This window comes from Labeo rohita, chromosome 19 (genome assembly GCF_022985175.1).
Source record: "Labeo rohita strain BAU-BD-2019 chromosome 19, IGBB_LRoh.1.0, whole genome shotgun sequence".
NCBI classification, from domain to species: Eukaryota; Metazoa; Chordata; class Actinopteri; order Cypriniformes; family Cyprinidae; genus Labeo; species Labeo rohita.
This window is the reverse complement of record NC_066887.1, coordinates 32,023,909-32,048,619: the sequence shown is the minus strand read 5'-3', so window position 1 is coordinate 32,048,619 and position 24,711 is coordinate 32,023,909. Positions and strand designations below refer to the sequence as shown.

Sequence of the window (24,711 nt, the reverse complement as noted above, 5' to 3'; positions counted from 1 at the left end):
AAGCAGAACTCTGCAAGCCCACAAAGCTCAGTTAAAAATATGCTTGAAAAATTTAATTGATTGCAAATTTTAACTGAATTTTTTGCATGATATGTCAGTTAACTGGTCAGATTAATCACAATTAACGGCATATCTCAATATTTGCTGAAAAAGCATCAAATGAAGATTAATTTGATGCGTTTTTTCCTCAATGAACATCGATTAATTCATTAAGTTACATTATTCTGACAACTAGGGCATTCAAATTGAGAAAAAGTGATGTATAGTACACATGCAGACAGATGTCTTTTACTTCATGACTTGCCAGCATTTTGCACTTTTTAAAACATAATGCTAAAGTTAAAAGTAGAAAAACACGAATGGGTGCCATCGGAATGAGAGTCCAAACAGCTAATGAAAACAACAATAATCCACAAGTAATCCACGTAACTTTAGTCCATCTATTAACATTCTGAGAAGTGAAAAGCTCTGTTTATGGCACTCAGACAGGTGTGTTCAATACAGTTGTCTTGACAGAAAGAAACGAGATACATGTCTAGTTTCAACATTATTTGTTCTTCAGACATTCCTCTTTAAAATAAAAGAATTATCATATTTTTTCAAACTGACCCACATTTGGTTTTTGACCACTGAAGATGTGTACATTTTAATGATTTACTCATGGAGTCATATTGAAATTTCAATATCTCTGGAACCGAACCTCATAGGGCATTAAAAATAAAGATGCCGAAAGGAAAGTTTTATAAGACCCAATATCTAAAAAGGCATTAAGATATCTTTAATACTTCTTGAATTACAGGCATGCAAGCTTTGGAGAAAAACTTGATAAGTGCTGTTTCCCCATTTTTGAATGGCCACCATTGGCACATAATACGACAAAGATAGCTAAAGTCAACTGATTTTGCTAATAGAACTACTCTGTGTAAAAATAAGATGATGCTGCCATGTTTCTCAAGTCATTTTTACCCCCCTGTAACTTGACTCTGAATCTAAGAAATTATCAAAAATTTTTGAATCTATCAAAAATTGCCATTTTGACTTCCCTCTACAAAATAGTGGATGACTCAGTAAATATTCATCAATGAAATTTAATATTTTGGCTGTCATCACTATACTACTACACTATACCAGAGGTCCCCGGCTCAAATTTTTGCTTTTGCTAATATATTTTCCTGAAGAAAGATTAACATTCTTTCTGATTTGACACAGAATGACCCAGCACCGTCCAAATAGTCCAAAACAGTTCTAAACAAATATGTCGGTAGATTTTGATGTGAGAGGACAACAGACAATGCATTTTTTAACTGAAACTTAACAGTGGACTTCAAGCAACTTGGGCTATGAGCTTCTCCACCCTTCCTCCAGACTCTAGGACCAAATGAAAATTCAAAACCAAATGAAATTCAAAACTTGCTCTCATCTGAAAAGAGGACTTTGGACCACTGGGCAACAGTCCATTTCTTCTTCTCCTTAGCCCAGGTAAGACACCTCTGACGTTGTCTGTGGTTCAGGAATGGCTTAACAAGAGGAATACGACAACTGTAGCCATATTCCTTGACATGTCTGTGTATGGTGGCTCTTGATGCCTTGACCCCAGCCTCAGTCCATTCCTTGTAAAGTTCACCCAAATTCTTGAATTGATTTTGCTTGACAAGCCTCTCAAGGCTGCAATTCTCTCTGTTGGTTGTGCATCTTTTTCTTAAACACTTTTTCCTTCCACTCAACTTTCTGTTAACATGCTTGGATACAGCACTCTGTGAACAGCCAGCTTCTTTGGCAATGAATGTTTGTGGCTTACCCTTCTTGTGAAGGGTGTCAATGATTGTCTTCTGGACAACTGTCAGATCAGTCTTCCCCATGATTGTGTAGCCTAGTGAACCAAACTGAGAGACCATTTTGAAGGCTCAGGAAACCTTTGCAGGTGTTTTGAGTTGATTAGCTGATTGGCATGTCACCATATTCTAATTTGAGATTGAATGAGATTGAGTGAATTGATGGGTTTTTGCTAAATGTGAACCAAAATCATCACAATTAAGAGAACCCAATACTTAAACTTCTTCAGTCTGTGTGCATTGAATTTATTTAATATACAAGTTTCACAATTTGAGTTGAATTACTGAAATAAATGAACTTTTCCACGACATTCTAATTTATTGAGATGCGACTGTAGTCTGAATTAGTGTAGAAATATGCACAGATCAAACACTGTTTGCAAAAAAACAAACAAACAAACAAACAAAAAACAGTTCTTAAAAAATATGTGGGTGGATTTTGATGAGAAACAACAGGATATTTACTTTTTTTACAAGAGGAAGCTTTGTTATGGATTATGGATTTATATTTTGATCAGAATCGACAGTCTGAAGTTAAAATGCCTTAATGATTCCTACAAATGTGCAGCTTTTGGCTTCACAAGATGTTAACTGATGGACTGGAGTGGTGTGGATTGGTTGTAGATTATTGTGATGTTTTTATCAGCTGTTTGGGCTCTCGTTCTGACAGCACCCATTCACTGCAGAGGATCCACTGGTGAGTGATGTAACGCTATATTTCTCCAAATCCGTTCTGATGAACAAACAAACACATCTTGGATGGCCTGAGGGAGTACATTTTCAGCAAATTTTCCTTTTTGGGTGAACTATTCCTTTAATTAAATGAATTTGCACTCATCCATGTGTGTGTTTTTGTGAGATCAGGCTCTGTGTTTTCTCTGAGTGTTTTTCATTGTTTGCCTCCGGATCATATGCTGGTCCCTGCGGAGGCGGCCTGCATGCCGTAACCAGTGATTTGGATGCAGAATGCAGGTCTGCAGCACTGCGGCTGCATGCTGTGCAAGGCCTGCGTGCTGTGCAGGGTTTTTTGGCAACGTGCATCGCTGTAAAGCAGACACACTTCACCTTGTGCCGCGCCGTCACGCGCCACAACTGTCAGGCTCCGACGTCAGGGTTTTATGCCATCTGGAGCAAGATTTAGAGAGAGACAGAGACTGGTGCGTCACAGCTGATTCTAGTGTTCATTCAGACTGGCAGGTCAGGACAACAGATAAATATAAATATAAACTTGACATTTCACTGTGCTTTGGGAACCCTGTGCTCTTTTATTGCTTGGGAGACTTAGTGGAGTTCTCATTTGTAAGTGTCAACGTTCTCCTAATTTTTTTTTCTGTCAGAAACCCTTTAAGGAGACATGTTTGAGTTAATTTTGAGGTTTGATTGCCGGTTTTGGCGTCTTTGGCAAATCCAAGCACAGTTGTTGAGATCCCATCTGAAACTCCAGAGGAGACACGTAAAATTACTGGGTGTCTTTATTGAGGAGACAAAGCAGAAAACATCTCAATTTTTTATCCATTTATGTTATTGCTAGGAGAAACAATTAAGACATTAAAAGTGTATTTTTGGCCTGTGAGTAATTTTTGATAATCACTTATTGAAAAAGCAGCAGAAGTCTCAATTTGCTCTGTTATCCTTAATCTTATTAGGTCTGTGTTTTTTCTTTTCTTTTCTTTTCTTTTCTTTTCTTTTCTTTTCTTTTCTTGTCTTGTCTTGTCTTGTCTTTTCTTGTCTTTTCTTTTCTTTTCTCTTCTCTGTGAGTGATTTTTGATGGGCAGTTATTGTCACCAGCTATTTTTATTGATTTACCAGCTTGGAAAGTATAGTTTGAGACATTGTTGAGTTATCTTCTGAAAGCCTAGAGATTTTTTTTTTTTTTTTTTTTGTGGGATTGCTGGAAAGTTGAAAAATTCTCCATTTGCTCTTCATTTAGTACCATTGATGTCTGGGAGAAACATTTGAGATATTAGAGAAATCTGTAGGGGATTTGTTTCGTTGTTTTTTTCCCCCTCTGTAAGTGATTTTTGATGACTAATTATTGTTAAAAACTACTTTTCAGTATTGAATAAAATATTCATTTATATTTAAAGGAACAGTTCACTTACAGAACAAAAATTAATAGATAATTTACTTACCCCTTTGTCATCCAAGATGTTCATGTCTTTCTCTCTTCAGTCGTAAAGAAATTGTTTTTTGAGAAAAACATTTTAGGTTTTTTCTCCATATAGTGGATTTCTATGCTGAGTTTGATCTTTCAAAATGCAGTTTAAATGCAGCTTCAAAGGTCTCTAAATAATCCCAGCCGAGGAAGAAGGATCTTACCTAGCGATACAACGAGTATTTTCTAAAAAAATTACTACTTAACCTCACATGCTCGTCTTGTCTAGCTCTGTATTCCAGTTCATGACAGTTAGGGTATGTTGAAAAAAAAAAAAAAAATCATTTTCTTCTCCAACTTCAAAATCGTCCTACATTGCTGTTTTACCTTTTTTTTGTAAAGGGTATTTGATGATCTTTGCATGTTCACTTTGTAAACACTGGGTTGGTACTTCTGCAGCAATGTAGGACGATTTTGAAGTTGGAGGAGAAAATGAGATGGAAGTTTTTCGACATACACTAACTGTCTTGAACCGGAATACACAGAGTTCACGCAGAGCTAGACAAGACGAGCATTTGAGGTTAAAAAGTATATGAATTGTCTTTTTTTTTTATTTTTTTTATTTTTTTTTTTTTTTAGAAAATAACTAATCGTTTTGCTAGATAAGAATCCTCTTCCTGAGCTAGCATCATTTAGAAGCAGCTGCATTTAAACTGCATTTTGGAAGTTCAAATTCTGGGGCACAATAGAACTATGGAGAGAAAAAAAAAAGTAATTTGTTTTTACGACTGAAGAAAGAAAGACATGAACATTTTGGATGACAAAGGGGTGAGTAAGTTATCTGTGAACATCTCCTTTAATCAGTATTGTTGTTCACTCATTGACCATCTTAGCATTTTGGGATTGCCTTTGCTTCAAATGCGTGTGATGCTGCCTTGGAGTTTGCCAAAATTACGTATCTTAGAAAGGTGCATAATGCTGTTGGAACAGCTTTCATGTCGTCAGCACACCTTTGATGCTTGAAAATGCTGTCTAGATAGGCAGCTCACTAGGTTTTGTGAAAGAGCAGTCAGCTGTTGGCAGACAATGATTTGACGTTGGGGAGTTATGATTGTATGTGTGTGTGTAGGTCAACCCTCTCTCTGCCATCCTCCAGATGGCCCAGGTGACGTCGCGTATGCGTAAATTTGAAGATGGAGAGGACGGAAGATACACACTCTATCAGACATGTGCTCCTCAAACATCTCCATGTAAACATCTGTGGAGACATGACAGCGTCAGATTAATCACTGCAGTCTGGAACACACTGCTGTGCCACACACACGCTCACACGCCAGACAAACCCATCGCACATGCTACAGTGTGTGTGTGTGTGCGCTGAATACTAATGCAGATTAGCTCCATCTATATCCGACAGTCTGTGTTTGGACACCCTCCATCTTTTGCATATTGACAAAATGCTTTCCTGCAGGGCAGTCCTGTGTCGTTGACTCGACTGTACAGGACACGGTGAGATTCAAATGCTGTGGTTCTCAACTGGTGGAGTGCAGTTCTGTTTAGGAAAAATGCAACCTAACCACAATTGTGCATAGTAATATAAATTGCATGGGATTAGCAAAATATTGGCTGACGTCCATTCTGTCACACTCTGCCACAGTTTTGTTCTGATAGAGAATTAAAAAGACTTATTTTTGATGTCTAAGGTTCTGTGCTTAGTTTTATTTGGTGCAAAATAAAACTACACAAGGTGAGAAAAAGTTAAATACTTGCTGCAAGGATAAATATGTGACTGTGGACTACAAAACCATTCTTAAGGGGTCAGTTTTTTTAAATTAAGATTTATACATCATCTGAAAACTGATCAAATAAGCATTGAGGTATGGTTTGTTAGGATAGGACAGTATTTGGCTGAGATACAACTATTTGAAGATCTGAGGGTGCAAAAAAATCAAAATATTGAGAAAATCGCCTTTAAAGTTGTCCAAATGAAGTTCTTAGTAATGCATATTACTAATCAAAAATTAAGTTTTGGTATATTTATGGTAGGACATTTACAGAATATCTTCATTGAGCATGATCTTTACTTAATATCCTAATGATTTTTGGCATAAAAGTAAAATCATTCATTTTGACCCATACAATATATTTTTGGTTTTTGCTACAAATATACCCGTTCTACTAATGAAAAATAAAATAAGTTTAATCAATTTTTTTTTTTTTTTTTTTTTTAAATATCCATGAAATGAAGACACCTCAAGATAGCAAGAAATTGCATTGTGCCATCTCAGGCTGAGTAATTTATTGTTTTATTATTATTTTATTTTTCTACCCCATGTTTTGGTAATTTTGTCAACCCTGTTACCGACACAAGCGTTACTAGACTAAATTTGAATTAGAACTCTTATGCCACTGAATGATATAAGTATTAGTTCAATAATATACCAAGGGTGACCTTTAAAATGTTTGAATTTTACACAGACAATTTTTAAAAACAAGGTCGAACCTAATCAGTGTCATACCCACATGTCGAAACCTGTTACTCTAAAAAGTAACAGGTTGACAGTAACAGGTTTGACGATTTTAAACAAATCTGACGATTTTAAACAAATCTAATAGGCAAGTGCACAAAAGCTCATATTGTACACTTTGAAAGGATTTTACTTGTAGATATTGATTAAATGTAAGAAATAGTTGTTTAAATTTACATTTTAAAAAAGGTAATAGGATTGACACTGCATGATGTCATGAATAAATCATAAATCATAAATCATAAAAAATAGAACATTATAGAGGAGTGAGAGAAACATGCTTGTGTTTTAAGTGTTGGAATCCTGTTTGAGAGATGATGTAATCTCCTAGAAATTATGTGAATATACATTATGAATGTACATTATTTTACAAGGGTTTTTGATGAGGGTAACAGGGCTGACATGAAATCAGGGGACACCAATAAAATGATTATTATTATTATTTTTTTAATAGAAAAAAAAATGCATACTTATCCCAAAAACATTGCTTAACAATGAGACTATATTTAGAACAATATGCACATGTGATTTTTTACATTTTGCGAATTAAAAGTCCTGCTGAAAAAGAAAAATCATAGTGAGGGACAGGCCAAAAACTTTACCCTTACCAGTATGAATGCTATTTAAATTATTTAAAATAATATTTAATTTACTTTTTTTAAATGTAGTATTGATGGAAGCATGCATAGTATTATGTTTTTAAATTGCACTGCACATTTATTTGTTGTTATATTATATCTATGTTTGATTAATTCTTAGGGATGCAAAAGGCACCGATTTAATAGAATTACCCATTTATTTGAAACAAAATCTTTATAAACATTATAAATGTCTTTACTGTCACCTTTAATCAATTAAATGTGTCCTTGTTGAATAGCAGTATTAGTTTGTCTAAAACAACAAAAAATGTTATATAGTGTAATATTTCTTCTGCTTTACAGAAACCCACAGGTCAGAAAGTATCAGTGGACAGTAAGCGGATGGTAAGTCTTATCATTTGCATTTTATTTACTTTATGATTTTATCCCCATTGCGGCAGAAGCCAAACCAACACGCCAAATGACTGTCTTCAAACTTCCATTTGCATTTCATTTGTTCTTGAATGCGCCCTGGAGATTCCCATATTCATAATGGAACTGCAATGTCATTAAAACACGTTTATTGTGTTTCAACTGCCTTTTTCAGGGAGCATGGAGGCCCCCGTCACCTCATGAGCGAGGTTAAAGACGCCATGCGGCAACGTCGCAGATTAATACCCACGTCTCCGACCGTCAGTGAGAGATTTACGCACTCTCTGCAGTAAGAAAGAGGCAGGTGAGCGGAGCACCAGGCAGTTGGGTTGCGATGATGTGTTAATTAGTCCCTGACTGATTCGCACACTGTGGGTATCGTAATATGTGCGCGTTTGCGCTGTCGGCTGTTTATGGGTTTCCCTCTCTACCTCAGACAGACTGAAGCGCTTGCTTTGTCCTACTGGACCCAGGTTGCTTGAGTGTTTTTTTTGTTTTTTTTTAGCGGTCTTTAAAAATGGCAGGTAGGACTGCATCAGCACCCAGAAGGCACCTGGACACTCAGCTGAGCGCCCAAGTTTAGCCTGAGGCACAACAGCGGAGAGAGTGTTTTGCTTTTGCATGCACGTACGCTCGCAATCACAGCTGCGAAAACAGAGCTGAAACTTATTTTTCTGCTTGTCATCAAAAGCTCCACTGTGATTTCATTAATTGTTGTAGGCCTCTCATCAAAAGCTCCATTGCATGCATGAACTCTAGCACAGAGCATTCAAGCCGCTTATCAGAATAGCACTGCATTATCCTCTGGTGCTGAATGCGAAATCTTTAGTTCGGACTGCTTGAGAATCTCTAAATATCATCTCAGCTGTGGCTGTCGTCCAGAACATCTGCATTAGTCACATTAAGTCGAGTGCAAGCAGTTAGTTTTTTTTTTAAAAATTGGAAATGGTTGCGAGCCAGACATCTGTGCATGAAATGCATAAAAATACGTTATTGTTGGAATATTGGAACTGCAGCTTTCTATTGACAAATAGGCCAATTCTGCTCTACATAATATGCCTTTAATGCTTCAAATTGTGATTTCGGAAATTATTGCAGGGCCGTCATCAGCAGCTCCACTGCACATATGAACACTATAGAGCAATCAAACCACTTGTTGCAAATAGTGCTGCATTATTTGCTGAAGCAGAGGCAGCTGGTGTCGAAAATGAAAGCTTTAGTATATGAAGAGTTCGGATGCAGAAGCCTCTAAATCCATCTGATGTATTTCTTTAAAATTAGCATTTATTTCTGGCTATTTTGTATAGGTTTCTATGTAAGTTCTGGTACTTCTGATTGGGCTGAGGCTGGAATTTAGCGAGTTTGAAGTAAAAGTATTTGATGGATTAATACTATGTGTCAGGAGCATTCACTCAGTATCTTGATGGCTGTCAAATGCATAAAATGTGTAAAAAATAAGGCATTAGTAGAATGTTGTACACTGCTTTCTGTTGACAAACGAATTCTGCTCCACAAAATATGCCTTTAATGCCTCAAACTGTGATTCTATGAATTGTTGTAGGCCCGTCATCAAAAGCTTCACTGCATGCATAAAGTGTAGTACAGAATGATCAAACCACTTGTTGCAATAGTGCTGCATTATCCACTGGAGCAGAGGCAGCTGCTGCTAAATGCAAAACCTTTAGTTTAAACATCTTGAAATATCTTCCCGTTCATGGTTGTTGTCCAGAATGTCTGCATTTACAATAGATGTGAGCCAGACAACTGTCTCAACAGGAACTGATTGCATGAACTGCGTAAAAATCTGGTGTTACTGGGATATTGCAACTACTGCTTTCTGTTGACAAACAGGTTGGTTCTTCTCCACAAAATATGCCTTTAATGCTTCAAATTTCATTAAATGTTGTAGGCCCATCATCAAAAACTTTGCTGCATGCATGGACTGTAGTATAGAGCAATAAAATCACTTATTGCAATAGTGCTGTGTTGTCCACTGGAGCAGAGGCAGCTGCTGCTGAATGCAAAAAGCTTTAGTTTGGACATCTTGAAAATCTTAAAACATCTTTAGAGTTGTGGCTGTTGTCCAGAATGTCTGCAATTTCATACATTGTTGAAAGTCCATCATCAAAAGCTTTGCTGCATGCATGAACTCTAGCATAGAGTGGTCAAACCGCTTATTGCAATAGAGCTACATTATCAACTGGGGCAGAGTGTGAAACCTTTAGTTTAAACTACTTGAGATGCTTAAAATATCTTTGAGGTTGTGGCCGTTGTCCAGAACATCTGCATTCACCGGATGGTTCTTGATGGCTGTCGATTGCAAATAAATGCATAAACAGTTTTTTAGTAGAATCTTGCAAGTTCTTTCTTTTGACAAACAGACCAAATTCGCTTCACAAAATATGCATTTAATACTTCAAACTGCAATTTCATACATTGTTGTAGGGTCTTCATCAAAAGCTCTGTTGCACACATGAACTCTAGTATAGAGCGATCAAACCGCTTACAGCAGTAGTGCTGCATTATCCACTGGAGCTGAGGCAGCTACTGCTGAATGCATAACCTTTAGTTTGGACATCTTGAAAATGTTAAAATATCTTCAGAGTGTGGCTGTTGTCCAGAACATCTGCAATTTCATACATTGTTGAAGGTCCATCATCAAAAGCTCTGTTGCACACATGAACTCTAGTATAGAGCGATCAAAAAGCTTACAGCAATAGTGCTGCATTATCCATAACCTTTAGTTTGGACATCTTGAAAATGTTAAAATATCTTCAGAGTTTTGGCCATTTTAACTTCTGCGTTCACAACAGTTGTAAGCCAGACCTCTGTCTTGACCGTTATCAATTGCATTAAATGTGTAAAAATCAGGTGTTAAGTGGCATAGCGCAACTACTGCTTTCCACTGACATATAAGGCTAATTTATGTTTCAAAAAATACACCATTAGTGCATCAAACTGTGATTTTAAACATTGCTGTAGGGCCGTCACCAAAAGCTCTGCTGCACACATAAACTCAATAGCACTGCATTATCTGCTGAAGCAGAGGCAGCTGGTGCCGAATGTGAAACCTTTAGTTCGGACTGCTTGAGAATCTCAAAATATCTTCCAGATCATGGCCATTGTCCAGAACTTCTGCAATTGGAACTGTTGTGAGCCAGACCTCTGTCTTTATGGTTGTCAATTGCATTAAATGCTTAAAAATGTGGCTTTAGTGGAATATCGCAACAACTGTTTTTGATTGACAAACATACCAATTTTGCTTCTCAGAATTTGCCATTACTGCGTCAAAATGTGATTTCATACGTTGTTGTAGGCCCATCATCAAATGCTTTGCTGCATGCATGAACACTTGCTGCAATAGTGCTGCGGTATCCGCTGGAGCAAAGGCAGTAGCTGCTAAAAGCAAAACCTTTAGTTTGGACATCTTGAAAATCTTCCCACTCATGGCCATTGTCCAGAACGTCTGCATTACAGTAGATGTGAGCCAGACATCTGTCTTGACCGGTATAGACTTCATTAAATGCATAAAAATCAGGTGTTAGTGGCATATTGCAACTACTGCTTTCTATTGACAAACAGGCCAATTCTGCTTCACAAAATACATCATTAGTGCTTCAAATTGTGATTTCTTACATTGCTGTAGGGCCATCACTGTTGCATTATCTGCTGAAGCAGAAACAGCAGGTGCAGAATGCAAAACCTTTAGTTCAGACTGCTTTAGAATCTCAAAATATCTTCCAGATAGTGGCCATTGTCCAGAACCTCTGCATTTGGAACTGTTGTAATCCAGACCTGTCGACTGCATTTAATGCGTAAAAATGTGCCATTAGTGGAATATTGCAGCGACTGCTTTCTATTGACAAACAGGCCAGTTCTGCTCCACAAAATATGCCGTTATTGCTTCAAACTGCAATTTAGTACATTGTTGTAGGTCTATCATCAAAAGCTCTGTTGTGTGCATGAACTGTAGTATGGAGTGATCAAAGTACTTTTCCATTGCATTATCAGCAGAAGCAGCTGGTGCCAAATGCGAAACCTTTAGTTTGGACTGCTTCTCAAAATATCTCAAAATATCTTCCAGATCATGGCCAGAACGTCTGCATTTGAAACTGTTGTGAGCCAGACCTCTGTCTTGATGGTTGTCAATTGCATTAAATGCTTAAAAATGCAGCTTTAGTGGAATATCGCCTTGATCAGAATATTGTCTTGATGGCTGTTGAGTGCACGTAAAAATGTGCCATTAGTGGATGACTACTTTCAGTGACTACTTTCTATTGACAAACAGGTCAATTCTCCTCCACAAAATATGTTGTTAGTGCTTTAAATTGCAGTTTAATATATTGTTGTAGGTCCATCATCAAAAGTTCAGTTGCATGCATGAACTCTAGCATAGAGCGATCAAACCGCTTATCGTAATAGTGCTGCAGTATCCACTGGAGCTGAGGCAGCTGATGCCGAATCTGAAACCTTTTATTCAAACTGCTTGAGATGCTCAAAATATCCTCCAGGTTGTGGCTGTTGTCCAGAACATCTGCAAATGTGGGACATCTGTCTTGATGGCTGTCGATCACATGAAATGCATGAACAGCATTTTAGCAGAATATCGCAACTACTTCTTTTGACAAACAGGCCAAATTCACTTCACAAAATGAGTGCACTATCCACTGGAGCAGAGGCAGCTGGTGCAGAATTTGAAACCTTTAGTTCGAACTGTTTGAGATGCTCAAAATATCTTCCAGATCATTGCCGTTGTCCAGAAAATCTGTATTCAGAACCATTGCAAGCCGGACATCTGTCTTGATGGCTGTCGGTCGCAAAAACTGCGTTTTAGTAGAATACTGCAACAACAACTTTCTTTTGCCAAATTTGCTTTGCAAAATATGGCTTAAATTGAGGTAAACCTGTCATCAAAAGTGCCGCTTGCATGAATTCTTGTATAGAGCTTGTTGCAATGGCGTCGCATTATCCACTGGAGCAGAGGCAGCTGGTGCCGAATGCCAAACCTTTAGTTCGGACTGCTTGAGAATCTCAAAATATCTTCCCGGTTGTGGCCATCATCCAGAACTTCTGCATTAGTTGCATAGAGTCGAGTGTAAGCGTTTCGTATTTTAATTGGGAACAGTTGCAATCCAGACATCTGTCTCAATGGCTTTCGATTGCATGAAATGCGTAAAAATCCGACGTTAGCAGAATATAACAACTACAGCTTCCTATTGACAAACAGGCCGATTCCGCTCCACAAAATACACCATTAGTGCTTCAAACTGTGATTTCATACATTGTTGTAGGCGCGTCGTGATTGAGTACCAGCTGGATGGAGATGGCGGAGTAAACTTGGAAGGGAACCACAAAGGCCAAATCGCTACGGGCGCCCGAGCGTGTTTGCCTTCTCTAGAAGTCGGGATTTTTGCTGTTTGGAAGTCAAACGCTGTTCGGTGTGTGTTTGTTTTTCTGGGTCTGTGTGTGTCTGTCAACACAGACGGCTCTCGAGGGGGGACGGCCGTCCTCCAGCAGACAGCCAAAGGGCTAATTACGGAATAATAAGGAGGGAGAGAAGACACATGTGCAGGGTTGCAGCAACCCCCACGACACACAAACACACACCCGTTACGGCGCGCTCGTGTTAGAGGGGGTATCGTTCCAAAAAAAAGCGGGTCCCAGAGGTCCCTCTCGCCCGTCCGCTCACCTATCGCATCCCTCAGCGCAGGTGCTGAGGGGGCGGAGAGACAATTTCCAGCAGATGATCCTCACTCACAAAGCCTGCGGCCCCGCAGTCCATCAATACCGAACGGGGTGGGGTGGGTGACTGTTATTGAGCCACCGGTCGGCTCTATCTATCACAGGCCGGTGAGGAGCAGGTGCGGGCCGGACGGGCGGCATCAGACCCTGACGGCGGGAAGCGTCGAGCGCCGAGGGAGGCCCCACATGCGCGTCGTCGCCCAACACTTTTCCAATTTGCCGTAATTAGCCCCCACACGGGCCGGGCTCTGAGCGGCGGGAACCGCGGCCTCTGCTTTGGATCAGCTGCGTTAAACCTCCTGTGACATCTAAACTCTTAATTCATTGCTACATTAACAGCATATTTCAAATTTGAAATATAAATACAAAGCAAATAAGAAATTCATGAATATGATTCTTGAATAAAATATTTAGAATATAAAAGTTTTGTAAATATTAAATGAAATACTGAATGAAATTAGAATTTGTATATAAAATATTTAAAAAAGTATCGGTTATTATAGATATAATTATCTAAAACAATTTAAATATATTAAAATATAAAATTATGTCAGATGATTGAAAAAATTATAAAAAATTAAACTTGTATGTTTTGAATATAAGATTTTGTAAATAAAATTAATGTAAAAAAATAAATTTAATATAAAATATAAAATTATTAAAGTATAATGAAGTATTGACAATTTAAGTTTTTATTTTAATTATTTAATATAAAATAGTACTTTAAAAGATTTTAAAATAATTAAATATATTAATATATTTATATTATTAATATATTAAAAAAAATCATAAAATATTTCAACATTTGAGTACACAAAATTTCAACATTTCATAATAGATTTATGTTTTGAATTTTTTTTTTTTTTTATGAAATATTTGAATATTTAAAATGTGCAATGTAAATGCAAATAATTAAATGCACTTGGGCATGATTTTGAATATAAAAAGTTTTATAAATAAATTTTTGTTTTTTTATTTAAAATATTTGAATACCTCAAAATGTGCAAATAGTGTATTTGCATTTGCATTTATACTTTAAATTAAAAGGTCTTAATAAAAAGTATAAACAAATATATTTGAATATGGTTTTGAAATCATTATTTTGATTGTAAAAAGTTTTAGAAATATAAAATGGTAAAATGTTGACTAAAATGAGAGTTGCAAATAATTAAATTTCAAATGTGAAATATAAATACAAATGCAAATAAAATGATATTTGCATATGTTTGAATATGATTTTATATATATATATATATATATATATATATATATATGTATATGTATATGTATATGTGTATATATATATATATATATATATATATATATATATATATATATATGTATATGTATATGTATATGTGAAAAATAAATAAATAATGCAAATATAATTTTAGGCAACATTACCATCTTTTTAAAGTCTAATATTCTTCCAAAGATAAACTATGGCCAAAACGAAAAAGCCAGACACTTTTCCTATTTGCCCGTAATTAGCCCCCACATGGCCTGGGCTGTGAGCGGGACGACCAGCGGGAACGGCGGCCTCTGCTCTGGATCAGCTGTGTTAAACCTCCTGTGACATCTAAACTCTTAATTCATTGCTACATTAACAGAGTCGATTAACATACGCGCGTATCCCCCTGTGATCTCTTAACGGGCACCTTGATATCCGACGACCGTCTGCCCCAAATCACCCCCGTCGTCATCACCGAGACGCCGTTTAATTGGAGAGGTGTCACAGATGATACACTCGGCGTGGCCAAAACAGACAGGAAGATCCCAAATGTGACCCTCGTTTAGACGCCAAACGCCTCGCTCTGTTATTTAGAGGATAATGCTGGAGAGATTTCACAGATGCGGCTGTAAAGCAGCGCGCCGTTTAACCAATCAACGAATTATCAAATCTGCGATCGGAGGAATCAGCCATATTAGCAGGCAGTTGAAACACAAATGCGCAGCCCTGAGGGTGCCGAGGATTTGATTTGGAGACGATAACAGCTCGCGAACAAGCTCTGCGGTGCATTTCCGCAGAGGAACAGAACATGTGCTGCATATCTGCATAGATTAGGCTTCAGAGCTGCGACTGGAACGCAAAGCAATAGTTATGGCTGATATGCGTTCGGTTTCGAACCTTGATTTTGTCACTGACGGTATATCTAAAATGTGCAATCTGCCAAATCAAACTTTACAGCAGGTCTGTTTTCAGTTGTGCAGATGGTGAGGAAAAACAATGCTCAGTACAAATACAAAGACTAATTGTGTTATTGTGTATAGTTTGGATAGTGAAATAAAGAGGGTTTTATTGTTGATGTCAAAGAATATATGTGACCCTGGACCTCAAAAGCAAATGGAAGCTGAATAAATAAGCTTTCTGTTGATATATGGTTTGTTAGGATAGGACAATATTTGGCCAAGATGCAGCTCTTCGAAAATCTGGAATCTGGGGGTGCAAAAAAATGAAAATACTGAGAAAATTGCCTTTAAAGTTGTCCAGAGTTTTTAGCAATGCATGTTACTAATCAAAAATTAAGTTTTGAGATATTTAAGGTAGGAAATTTACAAAATTTCCTATGATTGTGTTCCTATAAATCCTAATGATTTTTTTGGATAAAAGAAAAATCCATAATTTTGACCCATACAGTGTATTTTATATATACATGTAAAAACATTAAATGCTTTCCAATAAGGATAAATATTGGTATTATTTTTACATTTTAAATTTGAAACATAAATAAGAATATTTGTATTTGAATATGATATTTTAGTAATATTTTGAATGTAAGACGTTTCATAAATATAAAATAGGGATATTTTATATATATATATATATATATATATATATATATGTATATATATATATATATATATATATATATATATATATATATATATATATATGTATGTATGTATGTAAATGTATATAGCAGTAATATTATGAAATATTTTTATTTTAAAATAATTGCTTTCTATTTGAATATGATTTAAAATGTAATTCATTCCTGTGATCAAATCTACATTTTCAGCATCATTACTCCAGTCTTCAGTCTCACATGATCCTTAAGAAATCATTCTAATATGCTGATTTGCTGTTCAAGAATCATTTTTATTACTATTATTATCAGTATTTAAAACATTTGAGTACATTTTTCTCAGGATTTTTTGATGAATAGAAAGATCCAAAGATCAGCATTTATCTGAAGTAAACAGCTTTTGTGACATTATAAACTGTACCATTCAAAAGCTCAGTATAATTATTTATTTATTTGTTTATGGGGAAATGAATTAAATAAATTAATATTGTCGTTTAGCAAGGATGCTTTAAATTGATCAAAAGTAAATCAGAATATTAGAATGATTTTTGAAGGAGTAATGATGCTAAAAATGTAGCTTTAAAATCACAGGAATGAATTACATGTGAAAAAATATTCAAATAGAAAACGGTTATTTTAAATAGTAAAAATATTTCAAAATGTTACTGTTTTTGCTGTACTTGGGATCAAATAAATACAGGCTTGGTGAGCAGAAGAGACTTTAAAAAACAATTAAAATCTTACTGTCCAAAAACGTTTGACTGGTAGTGTACATATTAAATTATGTATTTAAAAATGTATAAAAATGACAACATCATCAAAATGACTAAAACTAACAAAATTACAATTAATTCAAAATAAAAAACAAATTCAAAATATGAATTAAAAAGTTATTTTCTAGTACTATTGACTGATAGTATATAAATGCATTTGTTTTTTGAATTGTTTATCTACACTATGCAAATATAATAAAAACATTAAAAGAATAAATATTAGTTCAGAGTAAAATTTTTTCATGTTTTTATTAATATTAATGCATTTTAAAATTGTATAATTAGACATTATCTAAACTGTGCAATATATTAAAAATGAGTGTGATGCAAATATTTTTGCTGTTCATAGTAATATTATTGCATTTTAAAGTTTAGTTATTAAAGTTTATCTGGACCATGCAATGCATGGTATGCATATTTTTTTAAAAAATGCAATGCTTTCTACAGGAATATGTTTAGTCCACAGTGTCATTTCAGTATTTTGCTGTTCTCACTAATAAAGTTGGATTACTAAACCACGCAGTGAACGTGCGTCGAATATCCCACGTTGCACGCAAACACAATCAATTACTTCGGCAATAACAATAAGCACGTGTAATCACAGGCTGCTCTGCGACGTAATTGCGTGCAAATTTGTTAAAACGACTCTGTACGTATGTAATTCCTCCGTAACGCTGTAATGCGAGCTCGTTTGCTTTCCGCAGCTCACTGTAATACAATGCGAAGAGCGTTTAGCCCGACCTGAAGAGCCTAATTTGACTCACAAATGTCCCGTGAATAAAGGCCTCCCAGATCCAAGGAATTTCATCAGTATCAAATGGAGCTTAAACAAGTTAGAGTAACAGGGGGTTACGCATCCAGATCAATTTGGTTTCTAACAGCGGCGCGTACGATTTAAGGGCGAAGCGAACGCGTTTGATAGAAGTGCGTTTCAAACTGAGGCCAATTTCGTAAGCAACAGGACATTCGCCCTCACAAAGAGCCCGGGAGGCTCGACAATGCGCGCTGGAACATCTGTAAGGCCCCTGGCTTTGCGGTGTCTTGTGGGTAAGTGTTCGTGTGTGTGTGTGGCCCCGAACGCAGCTATAATGATGCTTAACCACCTCCCTCGCTCGCTTTTGAGCACATCGCCCCGCTGCGCAGAGAACCAGGTGCTGGTGGAGGAGGAGAAACGCACTCAGACACCAGGAAAAAGCAATATGTGTGTGTGTTTGGAGAGCCGCAGCCTGAGAGAGCCAAAAAGTGGGGGAGCGCGAAAGGAGAGGAGGCCCATTTCAATAGACTGCTGATTTCAGATAAGTGATCCCCTTGAAAAAGGAAATGTGTTGGTTTTTTTTCCCTCCCCTCAGCAGTTTGGCCTGAAAGGAGAACCATCCACCTGCTAGCAGCATCAATTGGCCCCTCGTGTGGCTTTTTCACCACTTCCCTTTCAGCCGCGCGCGTCGCTCTCCCCCTCACGGTGCGTCCCATTCAGACGGGTGAATGTGCAGGCGGCGGGGAGTATTGACACTGCTCTCCCTTCCCAGCAGCCATTGTTCTGATTCGCCCGCGCCAAAGGGAGAAGACCATCTCCGATCGGTGTTTGCTCTGCCCTCGCGTCGCCAATCTTCCCCTCTCAGATCAACCTCGGGACGTTTAGCGCTTTATTTCTCTGGGGCTGCGCGTGCAGCTGGGGACGGCCGGCGTGTTGCAGGTAGGGATTGTGGGAGAAGATTGAGGGACGCCCGACAGGTGCTAAAGTTTCAATGCCAGTGAGAATTGATCCAAGCTTGGCCCACATTCCCTTCTGTGACGCACGAATTTCATGCAATGCGCTCACATATGCACATTATTTTTGGTATTTTTATTTTATTATAAATATCTTGATTTATGTTGATACATGTTTTTTTCTGTTTCATACATGTTTATTAAATGTTTATGCATGTATGAAATGTTTATGCATATTTGAAAGTTTGGCCTGAAAGTTTTTATCATTTTACTCACTGTTTGTGAGCGTTAATGAACATAAAATAATGAAATACTGACTAAAATTAAAGTTTTTTTGCTGTATATAAAATATTTGAAATAGGGCTGGCAAACGATTAATCGCGTTTAATTGCATACAAAATAAAGGTTTGAGTTTGCCTAATATATGTGTGTGTACTGTGTGTACTTATGTATATATAAATACACACAAATTAATGTATATATTTAAGAGAATTTTTATTTATGTACAAAATATTTTTATTTATATATAATATATATTATATAATATTATATAAATTATAATAAATACATATACTTGTAAATATTTAAAGTTTTATGTTTTTGAATAATGAAAACATTTAATATAAAATATTTCAATATTTAAGTTTTACAAAAAATATACATGAAAAATGTAAATAATTGTTGAATATAATTTTTGGATTGCAAAAATAAGTTTTATAAATTGACGAAATACTGACTAAAATTAAAGTTTTGTTTTTATCTAAAATATTTGAATACATTTCAAATTTGAAAAAAACAAATATATATATATATATAATAATAGTAATAATAGTAAAAATATTAAACAAAACATTTTTTTATTTTCAATTTAAAAATAAATGCCAATTATTTGAATATAATTGTTGAATATAATTTGTGGATTGCAAGTATATGATGATGAAATATTGACTATAAAATACAAATATTGAAACCTAATTTTTATGAATGTAAAATAATGAAATATTAAGTACATTTAAAGTTTTATGTTTTTGAATATTAAAACCAGTAAATATAATATATTTGAATATTAAAAATTTTACAATAAATACAAATGAGAAATATTTGAATTTAATTGTTGAATATAATTTTGGAATTTCTAAAAATAGTTTTATAAATATAAATTGATAAAATATTGACTAAAATTAAAAAAAAAAAAAAAATTAAAATATAAAGTGATTTTGTATTTGTATTTCCAAAATTCAAATATTAATACAAATGCAAATAAAAGAAAATTTGAATTGTATTTGAATGTAATGTTTAATATAACTATCGATTTTATTTATTTATTTATTTATTTATTTTTTTAACTGTCTAAAATATTGACTAAAGTGAATCAAGTTTTAATTTTCTTATGATTTTTGAATAGAAAATATTTGAATTTTTGAATGTATTTTGAATACATTGAATACATTTTTAAAATTGAAATATTAATTAAAGATGTAATATATAAATAATAAATAAATAATGAATGTACAATTTTGCACATATAAATGCCACACTTATCACAAAACAAGGTCCTGTTAGTTAATGTTAGCTAATGCATTAACTATTATTACCTAACAATGAGCAATGCATTTGTTAATCTTTTGATGATTTGATTTTTTTTAAATACTATTCATTGTTAGTTCATGTTCAAATCCATTAAATAGTGATTTTAATGATCTGCTTGTAATTGTTTAAATAAACATTAACTAACATTCATATATGATTTAGAAGTATTTTTCATTGTTAGCTCATTTCATCTAAAGTAGCTAACTAATGTTAACAAATGTAAGTTTTCTATAAAATGAGAAATATCTGTTAAACCTATGTCTGAACAGTGAGCTGTATGTGAATGTTCAGCATGTATAACTAGCTGTCTAAGCCCAGACAGGAGACAGCCGAAGTTTGATGTGTGTGTCTGGCTGTCAGCTCTCTAAATCCTCCACATCAAAGCTGCAGCGAGACGTGATTTCCAGACGATTACACAGTCACAAAATCATCATTTGAGGTGAGTCGATCTTCAGATATTTCAAATGTGAAGCTGCGATATTTCAGGTTAAACTGGTAAATGATGCTGACTCATTACATTCGCGTCTTCGCGAAGGACAAACTGTTCTATTATACGTGTTGTGTTAATGTAGACTTTCTTTAGCTTTTAAGATCTTCAGTTCAGATAGTTGGATTAGTGTGCATGAATGACCCTCACAGTGTCATTCAAACTCACTCTATTACAGCCTACATCATCTTCATGCTCTTTTTTTTTTTTTTTTTCCTCAGATAGTCGTCAGGTTGAATCAAAATGGCAAAGTCTTGGTTTAGCAGTTAGCTGAATGTCCAGTGTTATTTTAGTATCATTAAGATGCTATTATATTTCTTATTAACAGTTTGGATTATCGATTATCTTCCATTTTCATTTTATTATTATTATTTTTTTTGTACATTTTTTTTATTTTTTTTGTTTTTAGTTAAACAAAACGAGAAATGTTTTCTTGACCACTTAAATAAAATGTTCACAATTTCTTCTTTTTTTTTTCCAAGTAACAAAAATGTTAATATTATTATTATTATTATTATTATTATCATTATTATTTTATTTCTTTCTATAACCATAAAATAAAGCGGTGGGCCACAGTATGGCTTAAAACTGTTCAAATAAATATATTATAAAACTATTATTATTATTATTACTATTATTATTATTACTACTACTTTTTATTCATTCATTCATTCATTCATTCATTCATTTAATGGCTTTAGTTTTAGATAACTGTAATAACCCAAATGTTTCTAGAACCTGTTTAGGTTTCCAGATTGTTGCAGATATGTTTTTGTATGACTTTTTTTTAAAATATATATAACGATAAAATAAAGCGGTGGGCCACAGTATGGCTTAAAACTGTTCAAATAAATGTATTCTAAATTATTTTTATTTATTTATTTATTTTTTTTATTGGCTTTAGTTTTAGTTAACTGTAATAACCCAAATTTTTTTTACAACCTGTATAGGTTTCCAAATTGTTGCAGATATGTTTTTGTATGGCTTTTTTTTCCCTTCTTCTTCTTCTTCTTCTTCTTTTTCTTCTTCTACTGAGCAGTGTAATTTTAGAGTCGTCGAGATGCTGTTGTAGTTTTTATTATTATTTTGATTTAATTTTAGTAATTTTTTTTTGTTTTCGTCATTTTTAGTCATTTTTTTTAAAATATATATTCAATATAATTTTTATCAGTTTTATTGCATAGATTTTTTTAAATTTATTTTATTTATTTTTTTTGCTGTTTTTTTTTTTTTATATAAATCTTAATATATAGTCTAATAGTTTTTATAAAGTTTTATTTCATAGATTTTATATTATTTTAGTTTTCATTTCTATTTTATTTAAAGTAACAAAGGATTTTTTTTATGGTTTTGATTTATTTTACCCTGCACTAATGTTAGGAGAACTTTATTTATTTATTTATTTATTTATTTATTTATTTATTTATTTATATCTATCTTTTTTTTATATAACCATAAAATAAAGCAGTGGGCCACAGTATGGCTTAAACTGTTCAAATAAATATATTATAAAACAATTAACATTATTCATTTATTTATTCATTATTATTATTCTTCATTTGGTACCATACAATAAAGCAGTGGTTTTCCAAAAATAACCATACGAAAACCATACAGTAATGCAGTGTAATTTTTCTGTTTTTGCCATTTTTATTTGTTTTTTAAAATATATATTCAATATAATTTTTTATCAGTTTTATTGCATAGGTTTTTATTTTCATTTTAGTTTGTCATTTTGCTGTTTTTTAAATATAAATCTTAATATATAGTCAAAATAGTTTTTATAAAGTTTTATTTATTTATTATTTATTTATTATTATTTTAGTTTTCATTTCTATTTTTTTTAAAGTAACAAAGGTTTTTTTTTATGGTTTTAGATTTATTTTTTTACTATAATAACACAGCACTAATGCTAGGAGAACATTGTGTTTGTTGCAATGGTGCTTCATATTTGACCCAGATCTATCATTTTCAGTCTCTTCTATCAATAAAAAGTGGGGAAAAACCCCTCATACTAAACTAAATTTGATAACCAGAGAGTTATTTTGTTACCAGACTCACTCCCAACTGTTGCTTCTGCAGTTACCAGATGCGTCACAACAGAAACAAGATCTCCAGGTCTGAACGGCAAATCTGCAGATTTGCATTGCCGAAGGAGGCGTCATCAGATCCTCAGCAGAACTCCAGATTTATCAGGTTTAATCAACGCACGGCGAGAGAGGAGACGCCAGCTCCAATAGCAGCACTACGGGCCTCAGGTACCGAGTCAGCGGACGTTTATGAATTAAAGCAGGGAAGGAAAGACTGCGTGGATGGCTAAGAATTATGAGGCTGGATGGTGGAGAGACAGAACAGCCTCGGTGGGTTTCTCACCAGCCAAGTAATAACCTGCAATCAGGCAATTATTCCCTCTCTGCAGTATGCAGGTGAGCGATGCCTCTCTCTCTCCCAGCAGCCGCAGCTTCATCCCGCTAATGAACACGAGGAAACGGCTTACATTTCCCCGTAGGCCTCGCACCGCACTCTTAATACGCCAGCTTTATGGCGCTCAGATGTGTTTGTTAACTTAACTCTTAACTGTGAGACGTTATGTCTGACCGCTGGGGAAGGCTGGAGCTTTGAGGAGAAAATAGGTGGCTTGAAAGCTGGCGTGTAAAATATGGATGTAAACCGAGCCGCTATCACACCTCGGCCCACGGCCTGCGGCGAACAAGCGCGGGGAGCAGAGAGGGTTTCGCACACAAGGAGAGAGGGGAGCGTTTTGCGAGCGCTCTTAAAGCTTCTTCGGTGCACTTTAGTGCTTTAGGTTCAGATATCAAAACTGTTTTTGCTGTATGGGGTTTTTGAGTTGCTTATATGACTCTTTGGAGAGTGAAGATGTACTTAATATTATTTTTACAGGTTTTTATACGCTGGTGTTCAAAAGTTTGGGTTTTGTTTTAAAAGAAATGAATGATTTTATTCAGCAAGGGACGAATTAAATTAATCAAAAGGGACTTCTAATGTTACACGTGATTTATATTTTAAATAAATGCTTTAAAGGGGTCATCGGATGCCCATTTTCCACAAGTTGATATGATTCTTTAGGGTCTTAATGAAAAGTCTCTAATATACTTTTATTAAAAATTCTCAATGGTTTTGTAAAACAGCACCCTTTTTACCTTGTCAAAACGATCGCAAAGATTCATAAAAAAATGCTTATACACACTTCTGCTGTAAGTGAAGCTGGATCATGAATGATTTGCGTGAACATAGACGGATATATGTAGACCGGGAGGCGCATTCCATTCACAAACAAATGTAATCTACTGCATCTTCAGCTCAGATGTCGGGAGTAAATGACGACCACTGTTCATTATTACATCCAGCAACACAACACCTCAATCGCGCAATCTGAGATATTCTTGTCTAACTTACATCCCTGCTTCGGCATCGAAACAAGGAAAGTTACTGGACTGTTACAGCTGGTCTGAGGTAAGACGCTCATGTCAATCAACTATCGTGGGAGCGGCCTCTGTTGGTGTGACGGCACACCGACAGGCATCTGAGAACGGCTCGATTTGAGAAAGGGGATATTATTTTTACAGATGAATTAAAAACCACTGCATGGATTTTTATAATTATAGGGTAGATTTGTACATACACTGACAACACATATTAATGTTCAAACAACATGTAAAAGTGAACTTAGCATCCGATGACCCCTTTAAAAACCGCAGAGCTGTTTTCAACATTGATGATAATCAGAAATGTTTTTTGAGCAGCAAGTCTGCATAGAATGATTTCTGAAGGATCATGTGATGCTGAAGACTGGAGTAATGATGCTGAAAATTCAGCTTTGATCACAGGAATAAATTGTATCTTAAAATATATTTACATAGAAAACTTTTTTTAAATCATCATAATATTTCACAATATTACTGTTTTTTCTGTATTTTTGATTGAATAAATGCAGCCTTGTTGAGCATAAAATACTTATTTTAAATACATTAATGACTATCACCAATCCCTTACTATATTATTTTATTTTATTTTATTTTATTTTTTTGCAATTCAATTAATTCCTAATTGATAAAATTACCTCCTATCCCTTTTTAGGTTGAATATCCTATTTTATTTTATTTTATTTTATTTGCAATT

At 34.9% G+C, this 24,711-nt stretch overlaps 1 protein-coding gene across 2 annotated transcripts in view; it reads left to right on the top strand.

Moving 5' to 3' along the window:
- Window positions 1–24,711, top strand: part of slc39a4 (solute carrier family 39 member 4) — a 111,803-nt gene that overhangs the window by 1,906 nt on the left and 85,186 nt on the right. For both annotated transcript variants that reach the window (XM_051137041.1, XM_051137040.1), the window contains exons 2-3: window positions 7,397–7,438; window positions 7,641–7,769. The gene's annotated coding sequence lies outside the window, so the exon portion shown is untranslated. The remainder of the gene's footprint in view (window positions 1–7,396; window positions 7,439–7,640; window positions 7,770–24,711) is intronic.